A 5694-nucleotide genomic window follows, 5' to 3' on the forward strand; every position below is an offset into this window, starting at 1 on the left:
GATTGAAACAAGCTGCTTCTCTCTCACCCTTGAGTCCTCCCACCCTGCCAGCTCTACCCCTGCATGGCTTCTCCCCTTCACGAACTTGTTCCAAGCATCAGTCTCTGCTTCTTCTTCCTCCATTCGTTTTCCTCAATCGACTTCAGTCTCCATTCAGTCAAGCTGCGGTCCAGCCCTGTCCCCTCAGGGTCACCAGGGACTGACCTGTCCCTGAAGCCAGGGGACACCTGTGTGTTCCCACCCGCTTGACTCACTATAGTGTTCCACACGGCAGACCATACCATTTTTCTCAAGACACCCCCTCCTTTGAGCCTCCTCCAGGCTTCCCGGTCCCAATAAATGGTCCCATTTCCCTGGGCCACATACCACTCCTCCCTCTTCGCACCCCTCCCTCCACATCCAGCCATCCCCAGCTATGTCGTTCTGACTGTCTCTCCCCTGAATCCTAGCTTCCTCTTTCCCTGCTGCCCAGGTTCAGGTCCCCATGATCTCTCATCTAGGTATGGCAGCAGCCCCCTCCCCAGTCTTTCTGTCCCCCTTTCGATACATCCCCCACGCTTCAGCCAGAGTGGTCTTTCTAAAGTGGGGCTCAGCTTCAAAGCTCCCCCCGCTTTCCACAGCTCCCAGGTCAAGTCCATCTGAAGGTGGTCCTGCATGATCTGGCCTGGCTGACCTCTGCCTTTCGTCCCATGTCACCTGGGCTTCATTCAGTTGCTCATTGGGCCTCAGGTCCCCACCCCACCCCCTTTTTGAAAAATGGAGACATCATTCACATACCCTGCAATTCGCCATTTTAAAGTGTAAAATTAGTCAGTTTTAGGATATTCGCAAGCTTGCGCAACCATCACCACTATCTAACCCTGCAACATTTGTATCCCCAAAAGAAACCCAGTCCCATTAGCAGTCCCTCCTCATTTGCCCACCACTAATCTCCTTTCCTTATGCACTGACCATTCTGAACATTTCGTATAAATAGAATCATACCACATGGGGCCTTTTGTGTCTGGCTTTTTTCACTTAGCATCCTGTTTCCAAGGTTCCAGAGCCTCTCTCTTGTTTTGGGAACTTCAAAAACACTGTTACTCTAATCCCCAGCCACCCCCTACAACCCCTCTACCTGGAGAACTCCTGCTCAGCCCTCGGATTTCCGTCTCTCCTTTTGGGGTTCCTTTTCTGCCCCAGCCCCCTGGCCACTGGGCACCGCTGGGACCCTGCCGTATGCTGTGTCCCAGCAGAACCCTTGTCACATGGCGTTACTTACCTAGTGATTTGTTCTCTTGCTAGATGTACGCTCCATCAGGACAAGATCCCATGGTTGTCACTCCATCCCTCGGTATCCCTAGGGCCCCGTGGGTAAGCATGTGCTGCTTGAAAAAAAAATCAATCTACTGGCTCTCTGGCAGAGGCCACGGGTAATTCCGCATAAACATCTCAAAGCCGCGCTGTGCATCCTCTTACTCTTTCCTGTCTCTCCTCTCTGGCATCAGGATGGATGTAGGGGTGTGTCGGGAAGGGCTCTGGACAAAACCCTGTATTCTTTTGTAGCATCGAGGAGGCCAGCTGTGAGGCAATCTGCTCACCTGGGGCCGGGGGTTGGGGGTGGGTTGTGAATTGAAGAGGAAGAGGCTGTAGGGCTGGGGGAGGAGGAAGAAGACACCCTGGTGAGTGCAATCGGTAGAATGGAGCAGAACCGGGAGTGACCCGGGCGCTGCCCCTCCCCCTGCCCCCCCCCCCCTGCGGCTGGGGGTTCTGTGGTTGTACAGAGGTGCAGAGGGCATTTCTAGGTAGGTGAAGCCTCTGGGTAGCCTTGGTGCAGGGCCCATAAGGCTAGGATCGACAGATTTAGCAAATAAAAATACAGGGCACTAAATTTGAATTGTAGATAAACGATGGATCATTTGTTAGTACAAGTATATCCCAGAAGAACAACAGAGAAATATTGCATGGGACATACTTTCTACTAGATACATATACTGGTAAACTTTTAGACCTGAGTGTAGAGTAATATTTTCGTGGGCAGGGACCTTTCAAATAGCCCTTCAAATCTTAATGCTTAGATGAAAAATTGCTGGTTTGCTCTACTCTGATTATTATATTATTATTGCTTGGTTTGGCTGCTGACAGCAACAGTGTGGGATAATAATAGGATCACTCACAGATTTGTAGTGAGATTGAAATGAGTTCAATGTAAAGCACTTACTAAAGGGTCTGGACTCTTCAAGCTTCCAGGAGCTAAGGGAGAAAGAAGGAGCCTCTGCAGGGAAGGGAGCTGCAGGCAGGCAGGGATCTGCCCAGGAGAACACAGGTGACCGGCCCTGGAGGGGGCCGACATTCAGTGGGCCTGAACGAGGGCCAGAAGCGCGGGTGTCCACAGCTCAGGCTGGCCAGGGACTAGGAGAAGGGACCTGGGGGCCCCGGGGCGTGTCTCTCCCCCTTCCTGGACTCCGTGTTGCTGACTCAAGGGAAGAAAGGAAAAAGAGAAAGGGGAGAAAAGCCAACAGACAAAACCAACAATAAAGGGAAATTTGCTGAGCAGGTGGAAATCTCTCCCTAGACCCAGCAAGTTAGCGCGCGCCTGGGAATCAGCTGGCCGGGCGGCGGCGCGATTATCGCCTCGGCTGCGCCCTCGCCTCCCCAGGCCGGGGAGCGGGATCGGGAGCCGGATCGGGAGGAACACCTGTACCCAGAGAGGACTGAGTCCCTTGGGGACCGGCTCAGAAGTCAGGCGACTTCCACCAGCCTCCTGCTGTCTGGCCAGAGAAAGGGGCAGAGGGTGGGGCCGCAAAGGCATTTCTGGAAATGATAAATCTCCTCCAGGATCAAAAGAAGAGAAAAGGAGCAATTTAGCTGTTATGTGAGGATTTGGGGGTGGCTGTCTCCTCTAACTTGATTCTATCCTGATGAGATTCCTAATTACCTTTCCTGGGAGAAACAGAGTGAACAGCCAGCGTGATCACTGGGTTGAGAGGAAGGAAATAATGTCCCTGTGCTTCCAGAACCCTCCCAGGCCCAGCGGAGACAGCCCTGGCCATCCTCCTGGAGCACTGATGATGTGCCAGATCCCATGCAAGGATTTTGGGGGCCTTATCTCAGCCATCATCACAACCAGCCCAGAGCTGGGAGAGATCGAGTAATTTGCCCAAATCACACAGCTCGTTAGTAGAGGGGTGTCTGCCTCTGAGCCCAGCTTTTTCTTTATGTTTTTAAATTTTTATTTAAGATTTTATTTATTTATTTGACAGCGAGAGAGAGCACAAGCAGGGGGAGCAGCAGGCAGAGGGAGATGGAGAAGTAGGCTCCCCGCTAAGCAGAGAACCCCATGTGGGTCTCGAACCCAGGAGCCTGGGATCATGACCTGAGTGGAAGGCAGACGCTTAACCGACTGAGCCATCCAGGCGCCCCCTGAATCTAGCTCTTAACCCTAAACCGTCCTGTCTCCTACTGTACCCAGATAAGGCTTCAGATTTCTTGTCAACACAGCACTCCTGCTAGCCACTATCCACAGACCCGAGTTGGCTCATGAAATAAAACTTGTTTTCCAAATGTCCTATGTTGGTGTGTTGGCTCAAGCACGTAATTGTGGCGGCTGGATGACTTGACTGGGTGTCTTCCCACCTGATACATGTATTTATGGGCTTGTATAATAGCAAAGCTGTTTAGAACACGCCTAAGAAATGGAGTCCAGCATGCAGATTTGCAGATCCGAAAACTGAGGCCCAGAGAAGTGAACACGCTTGCCCAAGGCTACCCAGCTTCAGCATTAGACTCCCTGTTTCTGGTTTCCCAGCGCAACACCCTTGTTAATCCTCCTACATGGCTTTGTTCCTCCCCCGGAGCCCAGCCTTCGTACCAGACCCCAGACTCTAGACTACTTCCCGACCTCCCCCTTCAGCTGGGCTTGGAAGCCCGGAGGCCGACCAGACCCCGGGGCAACTTGATTCCCATCTAGCCTGTTTTACGCGGCCCCGAGGCTGCCTTTCCAGCTGCTTGATGCAAGGTCCGGCAATGTAGCAATCACAAAGTCACCCCCCACAACACACACACACACACAAACACACACACACACACACACACACACACACTTTTCTGTTTACCCTCATTAAATACTGTATTATTTCAACAACTATTTGTATATAAATGAGTGTGAACTGTGATCTTATAAAACTCAGCAGCAGGGCGCCTGGGGGACTCATTCGGAAGAGCACGAGACTCTTGATCTCAGGTTCCTGAGTTTGAGCCCCATGTTGGGTGTAGAGATCCCTTAGAATAAATAAATAGGGGCGCCTGGGTGGCTCAGTCGTTAAGCGTCTGCCTTCAGCTCAGGGCGTGATCCCGGGGTCCTGGGATCGAGCCCCACATCAGGCTCCTCTGCTGGGAGCCTGCTTCTTCCTCTCCCACTCCCCTTGCCTGTGTTCCCTCTCTCGCTGGCTGTCTCTCTCTCTCTCTGTCAAATAAATAAATAAAATCTTAAAAAAAAAAAGAATAAATAAATAAAATGAAATAAACCCTCAGCAGGAAGCATGCACGAGGTATGGGAGGAAGGGGTCATCACCCCTGTGGCTGAAGACAGGAAAGCCTCGCAAAGATGGGCCTGCCTGTGGTGCCCTAGCTTCTGTGCTTCTCCCTTTCCTGTCCCACCTGTCATGTCATCTACACAGCGCAGAAACCCTACGCGGTAGGCTGGAGAGCTTTGGTGACTCGTCCCCAGCTGGAGTGACAAGGCATGGACCAAATTCCAGGTGTCCTGACTCAGGCCAGCCTGTGACTTATTGAAGACCACCCCCCAAATTCCTCCCCCTCCCCAGATCTGTCAGGATTCCTAAAAATGTGCCATTATAGTTCCCCAACCCTCTTGCTATGGGAGGGTTTGGGGGGCTTCAAGAACACCCTCTTTAAACAAATCATGCTGGAAGGAACCCTTCATTCGTCACTGGGACTGGACAAGGATTTTAGCTCCTGCAGAGGTGAAGGAGTGGGGGAGGGTATGGCAGGGGCATCGGGACCCCAAAGGCCACCTCTGTGTGCTTCCCACAGCTCCGAGAGCCTCCTCGTCCCTCTGTGCCACTGTCTGCCCACTGGGTTCTCTTTTTGCTCCTTATTGCTTTCATTTCTCCTGAGTCTGGCATACAGTAGGCACTCAAGACATGTTTACAACTGTCTTTACCGTAGCTCCCCATATGCTAGAATTCAATGGGCCTGATCAGAACCTGCCCTTTGCACTCCTCCCCCAACCCTCCTCTCCCCCCCACCCACTGGCAGCCCGAGGATGAGCATAGCGTCAAGGAGGCCACAGGATTCCTCTAGAAATGTTTTTCATAATCTAGGCTCCAGCGAGGGATTTGGGAATTCCTTAAACAGCCAATGTGCATTTGGGCATAAACACTTGGCCTGCCAGCTCCCCAGCATGTCTATTAAAGGCATCAATCAACCAGCCCTCCTGGCCAGGCAGCGCTGGGCAGGGCCGCTCCAGACCTCCGAGATGCTGCACGGAGCCCCTTGGGGCTGCCGGTTCGGGGCCAGTGCCTCCTTCTCCTCCCTGGGCCCCCCTGCATGCCGCAGCTGCTCAGACTCCCTGCCGGGCTGGGGATACATCTGCATTTGCCAGGGCCCAGATTAATCCCTATTACCTTCCCTGCTGACTGTGCAGGAGCTGAGCAATTTCACCGGCCCCCACCCCCTGTCCCCTGGGAAGAC

The sequence above is a fragment of the Ursus americanus genome, chromosome 3 (genome assembly GCF_024610735.1).
Source record: "Ursus americanus isolate L20-20 chromosome 3, mUrsAme1.1.p, whole genome shotgun sequence".
NCBI classification, from domain to species: Eukaryota; Metazoa; Chordata; class Mammalia; order Carnivora; family Ursidae; genus Ursus; species Ursus americanus.